Here is a 27230-nt window from a genome sequence, read left to right as displayed (position 1 = left end):
TATTAGCCATTCTGCTTAGCCCACTATGCCTATTGGCTGTCCAATCCTGCCAGCTTTCTTTGTGTCTGCAAGTCACAGCTTTGCACACTGATGTACTTGAAAGCCCCACATTTGCTGGGTCATCCCACTGTGTCGTCATATTGCCCATACACATTACTGAACACCTGGCAGGTGCTAATTGCTTTACTTGTGTATTTTGTGAAATATTATTAATCTGATAAAGTAACAGCATCTGCAGGAGCTGAGGTGTCTTATTTAGTCACAAGATTGTTATGAGACTGGGAGATTTCAGTCCACACACCCTGCGTCTGTGAGAGCTTCCTCTCATGTGTCATGGCCTCCTTACTGGAAATCCCATTTCCACGTGTCGGAGTCATATGCAAGATGGAGAGAGGCATTTTTCAGTGTTGTTTCTCAGTCACAAGAAAAATGGAACCTGTTCAGACGACAAGGACTCAGAGTTGTGTTTGTGATTGTGTAGAGGCAGCTGGTTGAATGTTGCATGAGGTGGAGAGTCTCAGCTTTGAGTCGCAGAGAGGCCTTTGTCTGCAGATGTGAGATCGCCACTTCCTGTCTCTGAATGCCAATATCCTGCACTGGGAAATCGGGAGCAGAGGTGGGTGAGGCAGCTGCTGGGCTCCTGGCTGCCTAGTGCCTGTGGCCAGTGGATGCCCCAGAAGTACAGCCCTTCTTGTTGCTTTCATTCCCTCCCACCTCTCTCCAAAATGAAGATACTGAGATCCTCTACGCTTACTGTGAGTTTCACCCTGAGCTATTTTGCTTTTAATTATTTCTTCCTGTTCCCTTGTCTCAGTTCCTGGGTAATTAAAATGGCTGAGGCTGTTTGTTCCTTATTGCTTTTAATGCACACTGTACCACTGGGAAGGCTTGAGTTGAGCCTGGAGAGCTCAGGGAAAATCGAGCTCGCTCCCCTCCCCTCTGCCCTATCTCAGACAGGCCTTCATGTTCTCGCACAGACAGCAGCCTGTGGTGACATGAGTGAGCGCCCCGTACACTCTGCAGCATGTCTCTGCTTATCACCGACAGAGTCAGCTGTCCCATCGCTCTTTCTGTCTTTAGGGCTCTTGTGGGCAGACACTTGTTAACCTTGCCAGTGCCTCAGCAGCTGTGGCCGTGGCGAGGGTGTCCTTCAGCTTCTGCTGGTGGTGCCGTACGGGGACTGAACAAGCTGCTATCCAGTTGACATTCTCGTGTCAAACCAGGAGATTCTGTTTCTCGCCATTCTTGCTCTGATCAGCTCCCACAAACAGTGTCTTTAGGGAGACTGGTGCTTTTTCTATCTGAAGATTTCTTTTTTTCACGTCAAAGTCCATGTAATTTGCACTATTCAGTTACAGCAGTGTTTCTTGAATGGCAGCCTCTCCACATGGGGGGCTTTTTAAATGCGTTCTGACAGATTCATTAGGTTTCCTGTGACAGCACAGTCATAGGGAGGCGTAGATCAACCTGATAGCAGCAGTATATTCTCAGCTAACCGAAGTGTAAGGTGAGCGATGCACTCTAAGGTCCCCCCCAGAACTGCATCCATGCAGGAGCAGCAGCAACTCATCCGTGACACACTGTGTTCTTATTCTATGACTACTGAGTCCTGGACATTCTGGGCACTAGGCAACCTCAATAACTGCAGACGAACTCCATGTCCTTGTATTCCAGAGAGAGACTAATGTGTGACTAAACCATGTGGGGTGCATTGCAGTAAACACCAGGCAAGGACAGGCAATGGATTCGTGTCTGATTGCTGTGATAGCAAATTACCTCAAGCTCAGTGGCTTCCAATGACAGAAATCGATTCAGTCACTGTGCTAGAGGCCTCATGTCCTAAGGAGTCCAGAAGGGCCAGGCACCACCCCAGGCTTGGCCGCTGAGAAGGTCTGTGACTCCAGGGAAGCTTCGGTGTCTGTCTGACTCACCACAGCTCCTGGCTCTGTCTCGACCACCTTCCCTTACAAGGACACTTGTCATTGGATTAGTTGCCCCCAGCCTGAGGGCATGATGATCTCACTCCAAACCTTCACTTTAATTACACCTACAAAAATCCTTTCCACAAATAAGGTCCCATGTACAGGTCTTGGGATGTGGAGGCATCTTTTGGAAGCTGGGATTCAGCCCACAACAGGCAGGGAGTTAGAGACCAGTGGAGGCAGAGCTGATTTCTAACAGTGTGAACAATGGAGGAGGCCATTTTGTTCAACAGATGATGCATAGCAAAAATCTTAAGGACTGAATCATATGCTCAGGGGTCTTCAAAAAGTGTGAGGTATGAATAAATTTTTTCTGGAGTTTGAAATTTTTCCCAAATGTAAGTTTCTTTAATTTTTATTCTTGGAAATATTTTGAGTTGCCCATGTGTATCTGAGGAATGAAGTTCCAGTGTAAAGAACGGCAAGTTGGACTTTTTAGAAACACAAGGGTAGGAGGTCAATGCTGTGTTATGGTGGATAAGACTGCCACTAGTAATGCCTGCATCTCCTAGAGGCGCTAGTTCATGTCCCAGCTGCTCCACTTCCCATCTAGCAGTGGGAGATGGTCCAAGCGTTTAGGGTCATTTCACCTGTGTGGGACAACTCGATGAAGCTCCATGATCCTGGCTTTAATGTGGCTCCAGTCCTGACTATTGTGGGCACTGCCATGAATGAACAAGCAGATGGAAATTTTCTCTCCCTCTCTGTCTGCTTCATTGACTTTCAAACAGATAATTTTGTTAAAGGGATACAAGGATGATGTGGAGTTAGTGGAGAGAGATGAGGATGGAGAAGCAGTTGAATGTCCAGCACAGTCTTGCTCCATTGTATGGCCAGGCACAGATATGTTTCTAGATTGAGCCATGAGACCATGAGCTCAGCACTGTAGCTAGTTCCTGGTGGTCATTTTGCACTCTCCTTGATCACTGTGTTGGTATTTTCTGACATTCAAGAGTTTACTATCTCGTGACCATTTTTGCTCCCACCATCAGGGGTCTTGCAGCTTTCTATCTCCCTAGCCCTCCCATTTTGTGCCCATTGAGGAGAGAGTAAGATGCACTCCTCTATCGGCTTCTTCCGGGTCCCCTGTGCTGGTCTGGAACCTGAGTGTGCAGCAAACTGTCTTGAACTTTCTCAGATTTTTCCTCATTTTACAGTTAGATGGATCTTGACCTTCAAGGAAACCTAGTGTTTTAAAGAGAAGCTCATTTGATTTTCATAAATTTCAAGTTGAATTTGTAATCCTCAAACAGAGGGCAGGGCGATGCCCATTTTCCAGGTTTGCTGGCTTGTTTCCATGGCTTCTGAGCAAGGGTGCTGCTTTCATTGTTTGTCTGTTACTTCCTCATGTCACTGGCAAAGAGAATCTTGGGGTTGAATTGACCCCACTCACTCCGGGATGTGGAGAATTTCAAAGACCAAGGTAGTCAATCACTGGGCCCTGTGGGAGTGCTGGGAGGAAGCGGTTGTCTGGGCCACAGAGGCTGCTTTGCAGTGCTCTGAGGCAGGGCCCCCAGGGAGGATTTACCATGGGCGAGCAAGAGCCTGTTGGGTGACATCCGTCATGCATTGCTGTGCACATGGCTCCCATGAGCACGGACTGGAAAGAGGGGAAAATGTAATATGTACCACCTGTTTGGGTTGCTAAGTGGAGCTGTTTTTGCTTTGTGGCTTCATAATGCATCTATCATCCTAATTAAAATCACTCTGGGAATTAGATTAAATTGGAGTAAATAAGTGAAGTAAATGTATTTTATGTCCCAATGGTCAAACTTGTGTAGGAATAGCGAAGATCAACCCTTTCCCACCCAAGACACTGTTTTTTTCTCTTAGTTTGGACCTTAGTTCTCAGAGTAGAATTAAATATGTTTTTTTTTTTTTTTTTGGTCCTGTGCCTAGTTTTGTCTCTTTTCTATTTGTGAAAAGTTAATAATTATCGGGTCAACATAAATCTTCTGCTAAGACTTCAACAAAGGCAATGACGAGATTTTCTTTCCCTTCAATGTGTTGTGGACTATCACCAAAGACAGGATGTCCAAAGGTGATCTTAGAGAAAGATTTGCTCTCCTTAATGACTGTATGACCTTGGGAATCATTCATTGAAAATGGACTTATATTGCTCCTGTTTAGCTGACTGAATTGTATCTATTCCTGCTCCTGTAACTTTTGATCAAGCCACTCAAATGCAGCCCCTTCTCATAACAGCACAGTTCAGTTCTGCCCTTTGCCTCATGTGCCATGGGAGAAAGGATTTGGGCACACTGGCTAACTGCAGTGGACAGGTGAGCAATTGGTGAATATTTGTGGACCACAGGGGTAAGAACAGCTTTGGAGATGTTATCATATTCTCTTCACATTGTAATTGCATAAAGTAAAAATGATGGGATAAATGATTTGTCCAGCTTTTGTGCAACTTCAAGATTATATCGCTAAGTCATTTTGATTTTTCTTCTACATGAGAACAGGACTGGGCCACTTTGTAGCTGATGTATGGGAGATGGAATTGGGAATTAAATCTTGCTTTTTGCATCAATGTGAGAATGAAACACATTTCCTAATTGAAATAAAAATAGAGGACCTGATGTGTAATCTGCATGAAAATGTAGCAGAGGTAAATTACAGCCACTGGTAATGAGGAGACCAATCCTGGCCCTACTGCAGAACCCCAGCCTGGCCCCAGCCTGCGTGATTTGGAAGTAATGCAGACTCCAGCAGGAGCTGGGAACATTTTCATCCACCAAGCAGCAGGGGAGAGAATCTAAAATTTTGCCTATTTTTTATGGTGGAATTTAACCACTCTAAGCATTAATTGGAAGGGAGAATACACTGGCTCTCCAGAAGAGTCACATGTAATTGTGTTATTGGTTCCCTCTTGCATGAGGCAAGATGGTTGTTTAGAGTGCAGCAAGGCAGAATATAGGAATAACCACAGAAAAATGAAGTCTTTATGCTGTCAATGGCATTACACTTTCTATTTTAACTGCTGAAGTGCATTTTGGATTTTTGAAATCTGCATTTACAAGCTGGAAGCCACAGGTCAGCACACATAATTTAGTGGATCCCTCTGCAAGGACATAAAAAGGTCAACAAGAACACCAGAACCATGACAGATTGCTGGGAAGTGTGCCTTGAACACTACTAGTCTGAAAGGCCTGTAACAGTTTCCATCTGTTCAGTGCTCACTGGAGGAGTCCAGAGGCCCAAATAATAGTCTTAGGTCACCTGTGATGACACTGTTTTTCTGGGTAGTTTTAATTTTGCTGTTTAGGGACTGTGTCAAAAAAGATTTTCATAAATATTTAGTGATCCATTTTTCTCTGATTGAGATCTCACACATACATATGATACCTGAGCATTAAAATCTACTTTCAATTTTATTTGAAATTCTGCTGAACTGTATCCAACAGTGGTCTGATGTGGTAACATTGAGATGGGAAATTAGAAGTGAAGGTGGAGGCGTGGGTTTTTGAGTTGGAAACTTCTTAGGCACCAGTGATTTACTGGCATATCCTTAAAAAAAAGGAAGAGAGAGAAGAAAATGGAAATGGAAATGTGTTCTAAGGTGTACAGTCACAGGAATTTGAAATATCATATATTTGAAAAACCACTGCTTTTATGTTTAGGTGCCATTATATTGTAACATCAAATAACTTGAATTTGTATTTCTTTCATACGTTAATTGCCTTGTTATTTAGGTTATGAGGCACTATTTCAATCAAACATTTCTCTTGTTTGATAATGCCCTAAATGAGTAATGGAAATTTCTTCTGGGACCTGGTTCTTGCTTCATATTCTTTATTTTTGTGGCTATGGATAGGAATCAAAGGCCCAGAAATGTTGCCCAGCAGAGAAGCATGCTGATGCCAGAGGCCAAACAAATGGGGGCTGGTCTTTTGTCTGTTTTTCTGCTGCTAGATTAATAGACAAGGAGGCAGCTAAGTACTGTTGGGTTTGTCAAACTCCATGAATTCTGGAAGTTAATTACTTCATCCTGAATCATTACAGATTGGAAAACATGGCTGTAGAACATTAAATACAGGCTATCTGGGGGAGATACATAGCAGTAGGAAAAGATGTTACTTTGCCCATGATCACGCACTTAAGAAAATGATTTAATTTGAAAGGAAGGTTTACAGAGAGAAGGAGAGAGATTTATCTAATCACTGGTTCATTCTTCAAATGACCAGCTGGAACTGGACTGATCCAAAGGTGGGAGCCAGAAGCATCTTCTCTGTCTCCTAAGTGGGTGCAGGGATAAGGATATGAGCTATTCTTTGCTGCTGTCCCAAGTCACGAGCAGGGAACTGGATCAGAAGTGGAACAGCCAGGACCTAAACCCACCTCCAAATGGGGTGCTGGTGCTGCAAGCCCAATTACTCATTTTTCAGTTTCTTAATAACAAAATGTGATTCTTCCTTTCCATGATTTTTACTTTATGAAGATATACTTGCTTTTCCGAAGATGACTTTTATAGGAAAAGTACAATTAATTAACATTGCATACATACTGGACTACTACTCTCAGAGCCACTGCTGTTAAAATTTCCCGAAGACTGTGATGTCATTTCTTGAAAACTGACTTCTTCTGGTCAAAATAAAAGAGCTTGAAAGGACCAATATGTATAAGTAGTAGCTATAAAAAGAATGAGCTAATTGAGTATCTGCTGTGAGACTATGACATGCAGAAATCTTTGAAGAAAGGCAAACGTGTAGCAATAACAAACTATCTAAGACATATTTGGGGGAGGTTCAGTTTTAAAAAATGATGCCTGGATTTTTAGGTTTTCACAGAAAAATAAACCTTTTTCATATTTTCAAAGAAATTTTTGAAATCCTCTGGTGTGGGCTACCTTTTACAATTTTTGGATTCGATTTAGGAACTTTCATTGAAGAAAGAGTAACTCTTTGATATTTCAGTGGTAAAAGGAAACTTGAATTCCTTTCCAAATAGGTTAAACATAAATGCCATAAAAATGTGAAGTCATAAATGAGCTCAGAAATTATCTAGCAGAACAGAGAGGAAAACCAGTTAAATATTAATGCTCATTATTGCTGTCATTGTTGAATTCACTTGTCAGTGACTTAGTTGGTATTAAACTCTTCCTTGATGAATGTTTGTGGAACATATTGCTGCTGGGATGTCTGCAGATGTGATCCAATCTCAGTCTCCAGTACCAACAAGGTCACAAGCCCAACAGGGTTTATTTTCCCTCGCTTGTCTGGCTTGTTTCTGCAGGTTGGCTTCTTTTACACTTTGGACTTCCTCTGTGATGAATGGAAAAATGAATTGTTGGCATTCACCAGCACTATTGCCATGTGGAATAGTGCACCAAGTTTGTATTTGCATGTTCGAAAGTCATAGAGAAGGGTTATTCACTGACATTGCACCCAGTGTGTGTCCTGAACCAGTCAACTCTTGTCTGGGAGATAAGTTCTGCAATCAGTGAAGGGGGCCCACTGGTCCATCTCAAGATCTACCATTTGACTGAGTGTTAAGAGGTTTAAGATGATAATGTCAGCCTTTGCTTCGCCCTCTCTGATACTAACAGACCTAATGCAGATTTCATTGCCTTTGAAGCATACTGCTCTTTTTTATGGAAGACTGTTATTTATTGCTAATCTGTTTTAGAAAAAAAAAATACCAGGGAGCACAAGTCTTGAAAATCATGTAGAAGAAGTCATAATATAGTAAAAAACATAAATAAGGAAATAATAAGGAACATAAAGTATTTAGGGATTAGACATAAAATAAATAACAAGAAGCCTGAACTTCCTCTGAGAGCAGGCACAGGATCTGGGCTTTTTCCACCTGCTTGTGGGTTTGTAAGCGAGCTGCCCTGGGTGTGTGATGGATGAGCCATTGCTGATGCAGGTCTCGCCAGTTGTTCTGCTCTTGAGTCACAGACAGCTACTGCAGAGCAGGTGACCAGAAGTGATTACTAATGGCCACTGTGGAGTCAGAAAGATAGGATCATTCTCAAAGACTTCTCAGCATGGCTGTTATCTATAACCGAGCTTTGAAAGAAAAAGTTGAAGCTAATTGTTCAATAAAATGTGCTTGATGATCCTATTTGCTAATCAGTCAAGCGGATAATTATGTCTCTTCACAATAGATATGGAAATGTTCAATCAATACTGCTTTAAGGATAGAATTTGATAACAATTTTAAAAGCCAGTTAACCAGGTCTTGTTTTTTGCCTAAAATAGGTAACCACTTTGAAAACATTCTTAGATTTTCACAAGAGTTGTGAATATTCCATAATGCTCATGAACCTTAAGCATGGTGGTTTTGGGTCCAGCAATAATGTTCACCGGCCTCAGGGTGTGTGTGGCACACACACTGGTTCCTAACTCATCTGAGTCCAGTGAGGCAGAACACATCATCCTTAGATTCAGTGGACAGGGTTACTACCTTTGGACAGGCATCATCTGTTGCGACTTGATCCTCCACAGCTTGGGAAGTTGTATAGAGCTGGTAGAGTCTCCTTGCTGAGCAGCATTCTTGTGCTGTAGATGAAGAATTCCAAATATAGCCATCTTGGGTGGTACATCTCAGGTCTAGGACATCTTGTTCTAGAGTGAGGACTGAGAGAGAGCCTGGATAGTTTTGGTCAGCTCATCATTCATCTGATGGATTTTCATGAGAAATATAAGCAAAAAGTGTGAGGAAATTGTTGGCCCTAGGCCTTCCAGATAAGTCTACTGCATAGGGATATTGCAACATGCAGTATTCTGGTTGGAGAGAAATGGCAGAATTTCCATCTATGATATATATTTACTTGTTCAAATAATGTTTATCATGCACTTATAACGTGCATGGGTTTGGGTTAATGCTGTAAACAAAAAGTGTCATTACCATGAAGGAGCTCTTATTATAGTGACACACATATGCCTAGGACTGTAGTACAGGAGCTACTTGCTGAAATTCAGCTTATACATGTGTGGGAATATGGAAAAGAAAACAAAATGAAAAACATTGAAAGTGTTTCTGTTGTTCAAAAGACAAATGTTCACTATAACATGCATGTTAATAAGATACTACTTGCCTCCATTGCAAGACAGTAGAGAATAGAAAGTTTGAGTAGTGATCGAAATTTCATTTTCACAAATCCTCAGTAATACATACACATCTCATTGAATGTGGAGAACAGAATACAGAATCTGGAAACTGGGGTTCACTGTAAGCTTTTGCATCCCTCACTGTTTCTTAAGGTTTCTCTCTTGCTCTTGGAAAGTAGATTGTCATTTTGTGAGCAAGGCTTACGTAGATGTTCAGTAATTTCAATGTAACTCTAAAGCACTTCTATTACAGGGCCTGCATTGATAATATCAGCAGACCCAGAGCTTGTTTCTGCTTTTAAGTTTAAATAAATGATTCCAACAAACCATGTGTGGGAGAAAAGGCCAACTTATAACAGGGATGTTTTTCTTATTATCTGTACGGTGGTAAAATCATACCAAATAACTCAGAAGAGTTGTTCATTTGGAAAACATTTTCTTTCTGATTAAGTAAAAAGTGAAATGGCAAATGACGTCATTAGGAAATATTTGACACCTTCAATATACATACATCTACATACACTGTGGCATTTTCAATCCTATTTACTTATCTTTTCTTGAGACTATAATGATAGCCTGTGATAAGCACTCATAGTCATGTCTACACAAAGATAACTTGGGAAAAAATGAAAATGGGCGAAGAAACAAGGCCTTCTCACAGGCCCCCAGCAAGTTGTTTAGGCAATGAGAACAAAGGGATACAAAAAGGGACCCTTAAGGAAGGTCTTGATCATTCTTACGTGCACAGTGAACTCTGTAATGAGCCTTGCAGAACTGCATCCTTATTCTTGACATTCAATTTTAAACCAAGTGCAGGTAATCAAGCTGATATTACAGATAATGACAAGTTTCTAGTACTTGATTTAAAGATCTTTTTCCCTCCTTTTAATTGTCTTAGTAATTGACTTTGTAATAATGTGCATAGCAATTGAAGTAATCATAAATTTGTAAACAAAGTAGCAAAGGAGAAAACAAATATTTATGAACAATAGAGTAAGCTGGTGATTAATAGGGTAGAATTCATGCAGTTTATTGTTTAATGGTGTTACACAATGAATTTTGCCGTTCCACAGGTTCTACAGTATTAGATTCAAACAACTGAGTATCAGAAATATTCCCCCCAAAATTGCATCTGTTACGAATAGGCACATTTATGTTCTTGCCTTTACTCCCTAAGCCGCACAGTGTAGTAACTTTTCAAATAGCATCTACATCATGATAGACATTGTAAGTAGTGAAGATATTATTGTATTTAAAGTCTACAGGAAGATGTGAGTTAAATACAAATACTAAGCCACTTTACACAGGGAATTTGAGCGTCTGAGGATTCTGATACTACAGTGATTCTAGAATCAATCCCCTTAGTATCCAGAGATAACTGCTTTATGTTATATGGCATCATGTTCTGTCTCCAACTTAATTGGAAAGAGAAAAATGATGCTGTGATGAGAACATCAGGAAGTAGATAAACTAGCTACTGGGGTATGCAGGAGAGATTCTAGAAAAAAAAAACAGAGCTCACTTCCCAACACATAGGAGCAAGAGCTGGGATGGATTAATAATGCCTACTGCAGTGGGATTTCTCTGGGATGTGGCAACATTTAAAAACTCCTCTTATAATGGATTGAACAGAAAATGAGAAGATGCTTAACAGAGGAATGGGTTTTAATCTATACTCTGGCCATCATCTATACTTTCAGGATGACAGACTTTAAGAATACACAGGCTTTTATACCACAAAAAAAACCCAGGTTTCATACAAAGCTTTCAATGATCCATATATGAAGCTAATAGTTCTTAAAATAGTTTTTCTTATGTTGGCAAAACTAAAAAAATAACAAGACAGTAACAGAGTCTTGATAGACTTTGGTCCGTTATCTATAACTCAAGAAAAGCAAGAAGAAAAGCATTGAGGCCAGGGACACTCTCTTCTGTTATTTTTAACCAGAAGGAGGTACAAAAGAGAGATAGCACTGGGGAATTCGGTCTGCTGCTTGGTGTCCCGATGTTTGTCACATACCCAGTGTTCCTGGCTTGTGAAAACCTCCCTATCCACCGATGCTCTCAGCTCCTTCATCCTTTGTTTTTTCTGTTTCTGACATTCCTGGTTCCATGCACTTCCTTGGAATGTGTGCTCACATAGGAACATGAACAAGAAAACTGAACTTGTAAACCTAGGGAATATCCAAGGTGCTGCATCAAGGCAGGTCCTGGAGAACGGGCAAAGGGCTTCAGTTTTATCCTTTGACCTTCACATATAACTCCAAATATGATTAAATTTTCTTGACCGTGAGATCAATTCAATGATGAAAGCAAATCCTTTTACCTGGTAATAATTCAGTTTTTCATTCTAGATCTCCATGGCCTGTCACAACAGCCTGATTGTAGGCATCGCTCACTGATTGTTCTGGTGTCTCCCTGGGTGTCCTTTCCTTTTCTTAAGGTTTTAGAGTCACCACCTATTGTGGATGCTCAGTGGTTCTTTTTCATCTTCCACTTAAGATTCATTTAAAGATTTATAAGCTAGCTTGATTACATTCTATTTGCTATGCTGATGATTTTTCTACAAGATACACCTATTGAGACACAAAAGGCTGGAGGGTTTGAATCTATTTCCCTTTATTATGAGATAACCCGACTTTTAGGTAAGTGCTTGCCAATATTTCACCCTTGCAACTTTTATCAAAGGATCATGTCACTCTTGTTTTAATTCAACCCTTTCTGACTAAGACAAGGTTTAGGATGAAGTAGGCATGTCCTCAACAGCAAGGGAACACACGGGTTTTCCTGCCTGTGAAGAGGATCAATGTTGCTGCCCCAAATGTAAGGAGAACTCTGAACTTCTTACAACTTTTTTGCTTTTGGAGATTTTTAACTTTTTATTAATAGTAACTTGAGTCATGAGGTAATAAATACATGTTTAATTTTAAACATATGTGGAAACTGAAATACCTATTGTGAAAAATGTTTTGAAAATGTCATTTAGTTGATTATTTCTTTTACTGAAAAGGACAGGTCAATTATACAGTCAGCTCTAGTTAGCTAATTATTACCTGTACAACTTGCAGGACAATTCAGTGACCCCTCATGACATGGGAAGTGGCTTAATCCTCTCCATTCACTATGTTGCTTAATGCCAGTAGGAAAATCCTAGCTGAGAAAAATTATTTTGGTTTTCATTATTTTACTATTTATAAGCAAAGGTTGTACAAATGTGAATACTGTAAAATTCCATTCTGAAAAAAATTTTTTTTAAATCTGATTGAGCAGGAATAAGTAGTCCAAGTTGTTCAGCAAAGTTCAGCTGAGGTCAGTGTCCATTCATTCTGAGTTTCCTGTGAGTCAGGCACCTTGTCAAGTGAAGGGAATAGAAGATGAAAAAGAAAGATCTGTGCTCACGGGGCTAATAGTTTTGTCCTGGACATGGAAATAGCAACAGATATGTCTAGAGCCACTGGAGCCATGCAGGATGAGAGCGGAGGCCATGGGTGCGATGGGTAGAGGGGCACCCTTCACCTCATCTGGAGTATCATTCAGGGAAGACTGGGGAGGTCTCAAGTGGAAGAACCTGAGCCACACTTGGAAGCAGAGAAATAGGTTAAGAGGCAGGAAGAGAGCACAAGAGCAGACACAGAGCCAAGAGCTGTGGCCCGTGGGAGTGGGAGGATGATGCTCTCAGTATTTAAATCATGACAGTGGGAGTGGTAGAAGAGTCTAGACGCCTAGGCAGGGTCAGGCTGTTGAGGGCCTTGTGGGACATGTGGAGCAATAGATGAAATCCTCCAAGGATAAAGACGTATCAGTACACATTAAAAAAAAAAGAGTGGTGATTTCTTGCAAGCCGAGTTTCAAAGGAAAAAGACAGGAGTTAGGATCCAAATGAATATTTGTGTGTCTGTTATACAGTGATGAAAAGAGGTCCTATGGTTTATCGGAAGGCTCTGATAATTGACTGAATGTTAGGTAAGGGAGAGGGTGGTAATACTAATGATGCTAGTTAACGTTTAATTTTACTACTCGTCAAGCACTGGGCCAAGTGGAATGACAAGAATGCCCTTTTCCCTGCCTTCACTCATTTCTTATTTATCTTTTCATTTGTTTTGTCTTTTAGAATTTATGTCTCATGTCAGAGATAGATAAATGCATGGGTTATTATCATACATTTAACATTACGACACATTTATGCTAAAGTGCTGTAAGGTCTCAGACAAGTAACACTTTCTTGGCAGATGTTGTGCATGGGATTTCCCACTTAGTAAGAACGCTCCCATGTCATCATGACAATCAGTATTTGCTTCATCAAAACTGGTAGACAGTTATCTTTAAACCGAGAAGAACTGGATGTCAACAATGGCTAAAAGGCGTGCTTACCTAGAGGTGACCTTAATGCTGACGTTTCACACTGACTCACCTGTTCTCAGCTCACACAATTGCCTGCTCACCCACCTGCCTGTGAGATTTATCCTTGTCAGCAATGTCCCATCAGACATGTGAGGAGTTTCATCAGTGTCAGCCAAGAGCCATTTGTAGCACTGAATGAGTACAACTTTGAAGCTATTCTTCATGTAATTCTGCTTTGGCCGAACTTGAAATGTGTGCAGGAAAGATGGCATGTTTTGGGATGTACAGGATGACTGCAAACAGTGCAGAGAAAAAATTCTCAAAGGACATCCTGGAAATAATGCAGCAGAGCCCTTGGCTGTGATGGAACAATGGCAGTGAATAGGCATGGCGATCAGAGGTGAGATAGTGAAGGAGTTACTTTGAAGTGAAAGAAATAGAAAACCATGAAGCATGTCATCAAGTCTGCAAATATTGGAATTTAAAGGTCTGCATATTTGTCTGTCTGTCTGTCTATCTATCTATCCATCTAAATAATCCAAGTATTTCAGTGGCTTTCAAAAAGATGATGGAATGTGTCTTATGTAACAACCATGCAATTGATTTTTTATGTATTTGTGATGATTTTTTTTTTACTAAAGCTCAAGATGAAATAAATTCCCCATTTGCCATAGCTAGATTAAAACCTTATTTTTTGTCACATCTCTTTAAATTACCACTTTGAAATACTAGTAAGATTTTTCTGACAAATCTGTGGGTAAATCATTAAGATTGTCTTTGGTTAAGGCGATTTTTGATTAAAGTACAATTCAAGTCATTGTAGCTTCAAGGATTGAGATTACAGAACTACTTTTATAAATGTGAGTTTTTAGTACTATAAGTTCTGGAGAAAGAAGAATAAAAAAGAGAAATTTTTCTTTTTTGTTTTCCTTATATTTCTATAAAGTGGTTTATGTCCACCTGTTCAGAATGGTCAAGAAAGTGAAATGCATTAAAGCAAGAGGAAAATGACCAGCGCACGCTTTTGCCTGGCTTCAGCTCTGTGGCAGTGTGCGATGAGGCCTTGCCAGATGCCTGGTGCCCTACGTTAGGAGGGAGATTTGTAGTGTTCCTAGTAGTCATCTCTGTGACCATGGCCATTCACAACGTCCTTGAGGCTTCAGTCCTTCCATCTGCGAAATGAGGTTGGCAAAACACTGTCTCGGCAGTTCGTGTGAAAGCTTGAATCAGAGTGTTTACCTTGCATGTGAAATAACTACTGTATTACCTGTTTGTTATTATTTCCTTTTTGATTAAAATTTTGATATGCCTGATCACATAATTGATATAATGGATGCAAAGGTAGCAATTTTGCTCAACAGCTGTATTATGATTAGGCATTTTAACTTTAAAAACTTATTCATTTGTATTTGATAGACAGATTTTACAGGAGAGACAGAGAAATAAAAAGTCTTCCATCTGCTGGTCCACTCCCGAAATGGCCTTAATGTCCAGAGCTAACCTGATGCTAAGCTGGAGCCAGGAGCTTCTCCTGTTTCTCCCATCAGGTGCAGGGTTCCAAGGACGTGGCCCATCATCTGCTGCTGTCCCAGGCCACCAGCAGTGAGCTAGGTCAGAATTGGAGCAGCTAGACACAAACGGGCACCTATATGGGAGGCCAGCGCTACGGAGTGCAGGATTAGCCTGCTGCACCACTGCGCTGACCCTGAATATTTTTATGTATAATATAGTAATATACTAACTTTGTCTGCTCTTGAGTTGAGTATTGAGAATTCTATATAGCAGACTTTCATCTTGCCTTGCTTCTAAACAAAAAAATAATTCCAACTTTTACTAGAATGAATGTGTTTGTCTTCATGAGTGATACAGAAAGATTAAAATCCTAAAAACAAACACGGAAGTAAATGAGGCAGTCACTAATTTGCTGTGAAAACCATGAGCTTCTAGGAACATAGCAAGAGACTTTATTTGCTTTTTCTTTTTCATTGTTTGCTACCATCCTTTGCTATATATAACTGATTGAAGAAAATTAATTACACTTGTGCTGCATATCTTAGTGTAAAATGAATGCATTTGGTTTTAGAAAATACATCATAAAGTGATGAATTTTAATAAGAGTCTCATCTCAATCCCCCCACCCCTAAATAAAAATTTCTTGGCAGAAATGCAGATGTGCCATTTTATTCTTGGTTATCTTCTACTGTTAGAAGCCATGAGCACTGGGCCTGCTGCAGTGGCCTAGCAGCTAAAGTCCTCCCCTTGAGTGCTCTGGGATCCCATATGGGCACCGGTTCTAATCCTGGCAGCCCCACTTCCCATCCAGATCCCTGCTTGTGGCCTGGGAAAGCAGTTGAGGACAGCCCAAAGCCTTGGCACCCTGCACCACGAGGGAGACCTGGAGGAGGTTCCCAGCTCCTGGCTTCGGATTGGCTCAGCACCGGCCATTGCAGTCACTTGGGGAGTGAATCATTGGACAGAAGATCTTCCTCTCTGTCTCTCCTCCTCTCTATATATCAGACTTTACAATAAAAATAAATAAATCTTTAAAAAAACAAACCATCCATGCTACTGATACAATCACAGAACATTTTTTAACGCTGAAAAGAAACAAAAGGAATGGTTTAAGTTAGCCATTAGTATTGTGTCTGTGGCTACTCATTTTTTTCCCTCCCCAAAACAAATAATCCGTATCAGAGCCCATGGCTACTTGACCAAAGGAATTAATTATCTCGTGATTATTATGGGAATTTGGACAATTCCATAAATCCAGGCATTGAAATGTCATAATGTGAAAGTGATTTCAGAATAAGTGTCCCTCCCCTGGAGTCAGTGTGTGACTTGTATTTCCAGGACAAGCATTTGCAATAGTTGGTCAGACACGTCTGTCTTCCTTGGTGATGTCCAGCAGAAAATTGAAAAGAAATTCTGTTATCACCAAGTTGGCCTCAGTAAGTGAAGCCTTCGACTGAAGTCTTATAATTTTGTTTTAGTCTCATATTTCCTTATATATGAAACCAGGGGAGAGGAACAAATTGGGAGAAGCACGCAGAATGCTGATTTTTGGACTTGCTTTTAGTTTTCACCTAAAAGGATCTGTATTTAATGGAAGCATTTTATTAGGCTATTTTTAAAAATCCATTTTGGATTTCACATTGTTGTGACAAAGTGCAGTTTCAGCTTTTATAATAAACAGATTTTGACTTTTGGGCAAAATGGTCAGAAGACAGCTTTGTAGAAAGGAGAAGTCTGCATTTTTTTCCAGCTATTTTAGAAGACAAAGGAACTGCTTTGTTTACTATAAGGAGATGTTTCACCCAGTTTCAGACTTTATTTCTCCATGAGGGAGAGATTTTTCATGAACCCTTCCGGTCTAACTCCAGATATCATGATTACCTGGCAGGACCTCCTCAGCCGCATTGAGATCTTCTCCAAGATTTACCTTTCTGGGGGATCACGGGCAGGCTGTGCCTCGGTGGGAAGCAGCATGAGTGGGAAACACTGACGATGCACTCATTGGCGGAGATGCCTCCAGTGAAGGTGCAGAGGGTAAAGGTATTATCCCGATGTTGCAGAAATCACAGGTGTTGTTATCATGAACTCTCACCTGCAGGAACCCAGCTTCTCGACAGAAGCCTACACGTATATCAAAGGTTACTTGCAATGAATTAGAGGCAGATGTAAAGGACAGAGACTAGAAAGTAAAATCTTTTAGGCCAGGGACTGCAGATCAAATCAAACACATCCTTGCTAATTTTAAACACCACCAGTTCTATGTGGGGGAAAATGGGAATTCAGACGGCATGGTTTCACTGGTGGGCAGTGGTGAGGATGTGACCCCATTGCTGATTTCCTTTATGGCTGGTTTAGAAATTTTAAAAATTGTTAACAAAATGGGAAATTACTTTGGATCATCCTAGTGGTTTGGCACATCATCCGCATGACAGCAGGAAGTACAAGAGAGAGGAGTTATTGTCATCTTGAACCCTTCCTTGATTTTAATTGTGGTTTACTTGAAGTGGAGGTACTGTTTTTATGGGGGAAAAAACACATGTGACATAAATTGTATGCAAATAAAATGCATTTAAACTCAAAAGAACTACTGTAAGTTTTCCTGTGAACCAATAAAAAGGTTGAAATTATAATGAGTATTGCTTCTCTACCAAAAAAAACTTGAGAGTAAAGCATCCCAAAAGAATAAATCCCATTTCCTAGAAATAGCATATGCAAGAAAAATATCTGTCTTCATTGGTTCAATTGGAATGCATTTTTTAGAAGAAAGGTCTACAATTTAGCAGATACCTATTTTCTAATGGATATGCACAATTCTGTAAATCATTAATGTCCCACACTTAGCCTAGACTGACATTGTAGCACATTAAAAACCATTTGTCCTTTAGAGTGGCTTTTAAATTCCCATCTCATAGCCGCCTATACTCCTGAGCTCCATGATTACAAGGTTTTCAAAATCAGTGTTTTATGCTTCTAAGTGTGCAAAGATAGTGAACATGCCACTAAAGTGTGGCAAACTGAGTTTAAAAGTCTGTTACAAGTTCAAGATTCTGGCAATGATTGTGGCTGCAATAGCATGGCTTTTCTGCTCGGTATGACATGACACCCAGCTGCCTTAGGTCTATTCATTGCTTCTGAAAAGTCTTAGCAAGGGTTGCATATTCAGAAAGCAAACTTGATTACTTTACAATAATTTCATCTATGACATGGTTAGTGAACTCAGATCTATTATTTGCTATCTTTGGCAATAAAATGGTACAGATTTGTGTTCAAATATTCCTTATTTGTCTAGGATTTGCCTTCACTACTTCCATATTTCTATCTGGAAATACAGCAGATGTAATATTTTGAGTGTTTACGTTTAATTCATTTAGAGTCCTTAGGATTTTAGCTAAGAATAAGGTTTATATAAAAGTGGGAATCCAGTATGGCAATCACTGCTAGAAATAGAGGAGACGGGGTTAGCATGCTGAAGCAAAATCTCAGGTCCTCAGGGAATAAAGCCAGCAATTCTGAGTGCCTTTGGAGTGACTCTTCCCGTAGGGTTTAATCCTATTAGCAAAGGTGTTTCTCAGATGACAGCCCTGCAGGAGGAATGTACAAAACCACTGTGCAAAGATTTTTGTCTGAATTTCTCCCTAAGCATCATGCAGTTGGATGGTTTCCCTGTAGCCCGTGCCTCAGGTGACCAATGACAGGTTCAATCCCTCATTCGTCCCCGTAGATTTCAATGACTGCAGCAGCACTCTGCTTCCACATTGCAATGGGAGGGCTATGGGCACCATTCTGTCATCCCACTAGGTTTTGTGACAACCTGTGGACCTGCCACATGCAGTAAGAGGCAAGATGGTAAGAGGTAACCTATCTGATCATTCCGTGTCCAGCAGGCATTTTACTTGTTCATTTCTTTATCTGACGCATAACACCAGGAATCAGCAAGGCACTTCCGAAAGTTCACGGAAAATGGAAAGAAAAGGTGTTTATTTTTGTGCAAAAACAGTCACAAAGCCATGTAGCTTTTCCATATATATATTTTATGCAAAAGATTTTTGAAGGCTTCTCATGTGCATTTTTGAATTTCAATTTTTGTTGTATCCTAACGAACTTATCTTTCAAATCAATTTTCTAGAAACGTTTTGAAGTACTCTTGCATAACCCACCTATGACAACAGAGGGAGTGCAGAACATGACTGAAGTGTAATCTTTGTCAGGTGGGCTATGAGATCAGAATGGCTGCTCTGTCCATGTGCCTGTGAGCAGATCCTATGTCCTTTCTGGGACTCAGTGTCCTTATTGAGCCAGAGGGCTGGCACGCAGATTCAATCAGCTAAAACACATGAACTGAATTGCTTAGTAAATTCTTTTATGACTGTTACTGTCAGGTTATACTGTTTCAGTTTTTGCACGTGTGTACACAACATACTTACCACTGTATTTATAATATTCTCTTGCCCGTACTTTCCCGAAGCCCTTTAGTACTTGGGGTTTCTAATCTCTCACTAAATTCACTGAGTTGTCCTGGAGTCACACGGCAGGTTTTCTTCCTGTGACATCAGTTTAGAAATGCTTCCCTTGGGAAAATGGTTCTCATTGCTATGCATTTTTTGTTGTTTTCAGAAAAGCAGGGAGTATGAATTGATTATGCTGGTGAGTGGACACAGTTAAGGTCTCTTCTTTGGACCAGCTAAAGTTTCCCAATGGCTAGCATTGTGCTATCCAAAAAGTAGATGTTCTTTAAAATATAAAGCAACAGGTCTGATTTCAAGATATCTGCAACCGCCTGGGCCTTTTATTATGTATAAGGAGAAACTAAGGAGGAAGCAATATGAAAAGGGCATCTGCTAAATAGCTTGATGATGGCTGCAAATATAGCAATAAGAGAATTGAAATAAAGAGCTCCCATTTTCCACTTCAAATCTGTGTTGAATTGATTTGAAATTTCTATGTTGTTAAAATAACCTAGTTTAATGGGATAGGAACCAGCGAACAGCATATCAGTATCACTGTGTGTGTGCATATATACACACACAATATCTCATGTCCTTGTTCCAGAAAATACTTACCATGTCATAGACAAGACAAAGAAATAAGCAATGATTGAAGTGGGTTTCCCATATACAGAAAACCAAAGCAAAAACGTGTCATTTTCTATGTAAAATTCTGTAATTTTCTACATTTGCTGAATTTTGTCGTTAACTATGATGGTAATGCTGTGTAATTCAATTAGCAATGTTCTCAATCTGTGTCTCTGAGATCTAGTTCTGTGAGCCACAGCTCTCTGTGCCTCCAGGCTGACCCATGAGCTCACATCAACCGTGACTCATTCTCCAGCAGCCTAGCAGAGGGCTTCTGCGGTATCAGTGAGGCTCCAAAATTTTTGCTGATGCATTGTTGATCCACGCTGTGTTGAGAAATATTCAGTGTATCACATTATCTGTCAGGGGTGAGAACCTTTCTTCTACCAAGGTTCATTTGGATATTTATAACATCTTTTCATGAGGCTATACAAAATTGTCAACTTAAAATTAGTTTGCATTAGACTTATTGAATTTGGAGTCTGATCTGTAATTGCCTTGGTAGGGTCAGCCCAAATGATTTTGATTTGGATCCAGTTCAAATTCAGCTCCCGTCGGCATTGAAACACCTTGCTGGATGGGTGAGCACTCAGCCAGCTCTTACTCATGTATTTTTAGGGAGCCTTGCTGTCTTTCATAGGAGCTCTCACTTCTCTTAGGAGCATAGGTGCCTACCTGTCAGGCAGTAAAGACTGCCAGTAGTGAGTCTTAGGGTCTGGCTGTGGGTGTGAGATGATGAAGCATCATCTCTATACTGAAAGGAACTACCTAGGCTGGGCATTGTCTGGAATCAGCCCCCAGGCACCATGCCCCACTGGCTCAGTGGTGGCCATACTTCATCCTACACTCTGAAGGTTCTTGACCTGCTCTTTCAGGGTGTTGTCAAACACTATAGGCTCAACTCTTCGTAGTTCTTCTCATCTCTGAAAAGGTTGGTCCTGTCTGACTCAACTTCCTTTTATGGGGTCAGTCTTTTGTAGAAGAATGGGAGAGAGACTTGGAGTAATGGCCAGAGCAACACGTAGGTGCTTTTCAAAGGCCCCTTGACATGGCACTAGGCTCTGGCAGCCTGTTAGAGTGTTGAGGAGAGAACTACATTCTGCTTCTCTAACTGTGTGGGCTAGACTGAGTGCTGTTTGGAGGGAAGCCATGGGCTTCATGCCCCAATGATGATTTTCTTCCTCACACCCGGAAAAGCTCTATGTCCCCTTTGCTGTTTTCCACACTGCTCCAGATGCTCTCCTTACCCTGCCAAATCTCAATTCTTACAAATTTGAATTCCTGATCCTTTCAGCTGGTATCTCCCTGGATATCTCAGTAGTTTTGGGTCGGAGTTTACACAGCCCTTTTGCACAGGTGGCCTTTTCTTTTTTCTTTTGGACTTATTTATTTTTATTGGAAAGTCAGATATATAGAGAGGAGGAGAAACAGAGAGGAAGATCTTCCATCCGATGATTCACTCCCCAAGTGGCCACAACAGTTAGAGCTGAACTGATCTGAAGCCAGGAATCAGGAACTCTTGTGACTCTCCCTCTTGGGTGCAGGGTCCCAAGGCTTTGAGACATTCTCAACTGCTTTTCCAGACCACAAGCAGGGAGCTGGATGGGAAGTGGGGCTGTTGGGATTAGAACTGGCACCCATATGGGATCCTGGTGCATCCAAGCCAAGGACTTTAGCTGCTAGGCCACCGTGCCGGGGCCCAGGTGGCCTTTTCAACCTGGGCTCCTCATTAGCTATGGTTCCCCTCAAACTAGAACTGTGAAGACAGGCCCTCCAGGGTGTTCTCTTTTGTTTCCGTCCTTCCTTCTCAGATAGCTCTCTTTTCGGTCCACCTCTGGCAAGTAGTTCCTGTGTAGCTGATAACCTGAATGTAACACTAGGGAGACATTTTATTCCCCTCCCACCTCCGACATGCTCCCTTATCAGTTGCTTGTTTTGCAACCAAGACAAGGAATGTCTAGGACTGGCTTCTTCTCTCTAAACTCTATCCCAGGACACTTTTGTTAAGCTTGTTGTTGTGAAAGCTCATTGTTGAAACCAGGCATATTAGATTCAAGGTCAGATGTGTAGAACTACCATTTCTCCATGTAAGAGAATGCAGCAATGCTTTGATTAGTATCACAGGAAAACTAGACATGTACTCCTTTAGGTCCTGTCTTTGCAGGAAGATGGCAATTTCATTTATTTATTTACTTGTTTGTTTGTTTGTTCAAGATTTATTTATTTTTATTGGCAAGTCAGATTTACAGAGAGGAGTGATAGAGAGAAAGATCTTCCAACCTCTGATTCCCTCCCCAAGTGGCGGCAATGGATGGAGCTGAGCTGATCCAAAACCAGGAGCCAGGAGCCAGGAGCCTCTTCTGGATCTCCCGTGCATGTGCAGGATGCCAAGGCTTTGGGCCGTCCTTGACTGCTTTCCCATGCCACAAGCAGGGAGCTGGATGGGAAGCAGCACTGCTGAGATTAGAACCAGTGCCCATATGGAATCCTGGCACATGCAAGGTGAGGACTTTAGTCGCTAGGCCACTGCACTGTGCCAAAGATGGCAATTTTTAAAAGACAGATTCCTAACTTGATCTGAGGTTGAAGCAAGCTCCAGAGGCTTGGAGCGGGGGCTGAGAATACCCTAGGTGGCCTCTTAACGCTGGTATTTTATAACACGTTATTTTATAACAGAGGTCAGAAAGTACCCCAACAGCAGAGTAGGGAATGGCAGTGTGTTCTGGGTGACCCACTGTGACACCTGGAACCTCCCAAGTACTTTTGCTGCAAAGATAGAACCTCCCAAGTACTTTTGCTGCTTCATCAAAGATTATCGAAAAGAATCCCCAGATCATGCCCTATCATTGGTGACTCCATTGCCCATGCAAGCCAGGAACTTGAGTCAGGGATTTCCCACAAACCTCCCACACGGGCATGAAGAGGCCCAGGACTCCCACTACAGGTTCTCATTACACATCACTATGCAGGAGCTTTGGGTGGGTCTCATAGTGGAATGAAAGGTAGTAAATTTCTTTCTGGATGCAGTAGAGGTATTTTCTCTGCCCTTCACTCTAGCTTTGTTGCCTCTCAGACAGTGACAATAAAGGGTGTTTCAGAACACTTCCCACCCCATGCATATACTTCACTCAACCTTTGATTTGTATCTGAAATCATGCAATATTTACTGCTTTTTCATCATTCTAGAGAGAATAGCATATTGACAAGATAGAGGCCTCCTGGCCGGGATGAACACCACTGAAGCCATAATACTGGGGAAGAGTCCTTGTCTCCCTCAGACAGAGATAAACCTCAGTTGTGAGGTTGGCATGTCCAGGGAAATGTTGGTCAGGCTGGAACCTCTCAGCATGTCCAGGTTCATCTTAAAGTCCTATTGTTCCTTCCCCAGTTGAGACAAAATTCATTGAAGCCTGAGACGTGGAAGGGGCTAAGAGCCGTATTAGACGATCTCAAGGCACAGGGACTTTCACAACTATGCAATTGTCCCTGCAACACTCCAGTTCTAGGGGTTCAAAGCCCAAAAGGAGAATGAAAACTTGCACACGACCTCCAACTCATGAATGAAGCAGTGGTGCCCATACATCTTGTGGTTCCTCATCCCAATCCATTGTTACCTTCTTACCACTGCTCTGCACGCACATCTAAATACTTTCTTGCACAAAGTATTGCACAAATTACTTGTGTTGCATAAAGACAAAATCTCTCTTTTCAGCCAAAGCTGTTTGAACACACTGATAATAACTTAAAAGACACCCAGACCAACTTCCTCTTTCCCAAGTTCTCTGTCTGAGTTCTGTGACATTGCCCTGCCTGATGCAGGTCTGTTCACTCTCTGCTCTGATTTGTCTCAGATGTCAGGAAGTGTGGAGAATGGTGCTGCAGTTCAGGTAAGTGCTAGAACCTGGACTCAGTTGACCCTTCCTGCTAAAGGGTATCATGGCTTCTTTATCCATTTCTGTTTCAGTGGGCATCTGATTGTTTCCCTGTCTGCTATTGTGAATTGTGCTGCTATAAACATAGGGATGCAGGCAACCTTCCCATGTACAGATTTCATTTACTTTGCCTATATTGCTAGGAGTGAGATAGCTGAGTCATATGGTAGATCAATTATCAATTGCCTTGGCACTCTCTGTATTGACTTCCATAGTCTAGCCTATGCCCCTACTGGCAGTGAAGTAGGGTATCTTTTTTCCCACATACACACCAGCAGGTGTCAGATTTCAGAATGTAGGCAATCTCACTGGAATTAGGTGGAATCTCAATGTGGTTTTTATTGTTATTTCCCGAGTAGGTAGGAGGCCTGACCATTTTTCTTATGTCTATTAGCCATTTCCTTCACCCTTTTCTTCACAGGGTTGTGTCTTGTGCTGCTGTTGTGTTTCTGAAGCTCTCTGTAAATCCTGAATACTAGTCCTCTATCTGTTGTGTAATATGCAAAGATTTCCCCCTACTTTTTTGGTTGCTTCTTCACTTTGTTGATTATTTCATCTGCTATACAGAAGTGTCTTAGTTTGATATAATTATATTTGCTTATTTTTGTTTTGTGCTATTGGTCATTTCTCTGAGATACAATGTCATATCTTGGAGGGTGCTTCTTATGTTTTGCTCTAATAGTCTGATGATTTCTGGGTGCAGATTTAGGTCCTTAATCATTTTAGAGCTGATTTTTGTTTAAGGTGAGAGGTGGGGGTCTTGCTTCTTACTTCTGCGGGGTGCTATCCAGTTATCCCAACAGCATTTGCTGAAGAGACCAACCTTTTTTCCCTGGATTATGTTCAGTCTCTTGCTGAAGATTGGTTAGCTGTACCTGTATGGGCTCACTTCTGGAATTTCTATTTTGTTCCATTGATCTTCTCTGCTTCTGTATCAATACCAGACTGTTTCGATTAATACTGCCCTGTAGTATATCTTGAGGTCTGGAATATTGATTCTTTCAGTTTTATTTTTATTCTTCAGGATAGCTTTGGCTATTTATGGTCTCTTGGGTTTCCAGATGAGTTTTTGTATCATTTTTTCTGAAAACAATATCATATCCTTTTAGAAAAAAATTTGTGTTAGTTTATAGGTTTTGAAGATTGTTTAAGGACATGGATTGAAGGAATCAATCAGTAGGAAAGAAAATGTTGAAGAAAACTATAAAAAAGTATATTCTTGGTTAAAGAAGGTTATAAGAAATTTTGGGGGCAGAAAGAGGAACTAAAGGAATGTGTGGAAGGTAAAGGCTGTGTGAAATTAGTTTGAATGAGATTAGAAAGAAATTACCTTAAAAGTTAGTTCTTCACAGACAAATAGTAGGATTATCGGATTCTCTGCATCTGCTCCATGATATATTTTGAGTGTTCTGAGTAATGGGTTTCAATGCTGATATCACATGCCAATTTTCTCAATTAAACTTTTCCTATGCTTTGTGACTGACCCAGGTAACAGTTTTGTACCACTCACAGAAGTTTTCTGTTGCCTTTATTGAATTTAATAGCAAAACAATTGGGGTCTCACAGGAGTTGACTTTAGATTTTCTACACAGCTTTGGTTAAAATGCTTAAGTCTGACTAAATTTGGCTAAATGGTTTAAAACCCTGACAGTTCTTTTACATCCTAATCTGAGTCATTGGCCTAGAGGCATCCAGCTGAGTTATGAGGTAATAGGTGTCTTACATTCTTCGTGTTAGCCAGGAATAAGTCATTAGAAACTATCAACCTCCAAGCAGTACTCACACAACGCCCCCCAAATAAATCTGCATTCTTTCATGGACTGTAAAATCCACCCCCAGAAGAATACTCTGCTTCTCTTCCCCCAGAAAACGTCCCCTTTAAGCATGAAGCAGCTGGAGCATATCCCTATCAGTGGTTAAGGTTCATTCTTCCCACGTGTATGGGGTGGGGAGGCTGAAATGTGAAGGGATAGATTAACTAATAGGCACTTGGGTCAGCTCTGTGCCACAATAAAGTCACCTTAGGCGTTAACAGACGCTGACTTTCAGCAAGCAGATGTACCGGTTGCACCCTTCTGGTTTTATCGTGAGAAATGACACATTTACCTATCCTACCCTTTTGATGTTTTTCTCATTTGATCACAAATAGGCTTGTTAGGATGAAACTTTCAAGCCTCTGACGGGTTTTGTCCCAGTCCTTTGGTTGATTGTTAGCTGGTATTCTGTTCTTCCTCAAAATTGTGCTTACAAGATTTCACATTCACAAGTTCTCTTTTGAACCCGCCCTGCTGTGACAGGGGGTTAGAACTTCAATAGGTCTTGTTTGCTCTCTGTCTTATGCACATGTAAATTCTGTGTGTGATGAGAACTGAGGTTCCCTTTCTTCCTTTGTTAACATTTCCTGGAGACAATTTCACAGATATGACATAGCCTACCCTTCAATGGTCATTCTATTATGCCATACAACCCCACAATCTCATTTCTACCTGCAACTGCTTAGTATCTGAGATCTAATATTTCCCCAGCCCTCCTTCTTCTCCCCACTCCAAGCCTCTTCTAAATCACAATTATACTTCTAACTCTTGTTGGATCTTTTCTTTCTAAGTGCCATGTTTGAACAAGTTTACACTGCACTTGTTTTTCTGTGCTTGTGCTGTTTCGGTGACATAAAGACTTCCAGTTCCATTTGTTTTGAAAATTATGCACTTTCCTTTTTATGGCTGATTAATATTCTGTTATGCATTTGTGCCACATCTTCTGCATCTATTCATCAGTGGATACTTAGGTTGTTTCCAAGTCTTGCCTGTTGTGTGTAGTGTTGCAGTAACCATGGGAGTACAGATGTCTCCGTTCTTCTAAGTAGGAGTACTTAGAAGGAGTACTTCTTCTAAGTAGGCCATGGTGCTTGTCCAACAATTATTTTAAATTTGCTCCACTATATAGATAATTGGCTTCTGAAAGTACAGATATTTTAATCTATGCAGCATCAGTAAAGTATCTTAAAACTAAAGGCACTTTAAGGCCCATGCAAATTGATACTCCTCATCCCTCAATGTTACCTTGAAACTGATTGAAAAATTAGTATTAATAAATTAAATGGGTTATTGTTTCTGTCCTAAATGAGGAATGTCGGCCAAACAATTTTATTCATACAGTATTTGAAATTGGTCTATTTTACTTGCAGTTCGTTGACAGGATGATTTAAGTGTTCTGAATTTCCTGATTATATAAACAAACATAATACAAATATGTATCAAATGTGATCTAGCAAGTTTATTTTCTTTGTACCATGAGAGGTTTGGACATATTCAAAGTAATACTAGATTAAGAATC

At 40.8% G+C, this 27230-nt stretch overlaps 1 pseudogene; it reads left to right on the top strand.

Annotated features, from left to right (window-relative positions):
• The first annotated feature begins 13768 nt into the window (after positions 1-13768).
• Positions 13769-17298, top strand: LOC121163760 (annotated as a pseudogene).
• The last annotated feature ends 9932 nt before the right edge of the window (positions 17299-27230 follow it).

Source organism: Ochotona curzoniae, unplaced genomic scaffold (assembly GCF_017591425.1).
Source record: "Ochotona curzoniae isolate NIBS_2020 unplaced genomic scaffold, NIBS_Ocur_1.0 contig_64, whole genome shotgun sequence".
Lineage (NCBI taxonomy): Eukaryota > Metazoa > Chordata > Mammalia > Lagomorpha > Ochotonidae > Ochotona > Ochotona curzoniae.
This window is presented reverse-complemented; position numbering and strand designations above follow the sequence as displayed.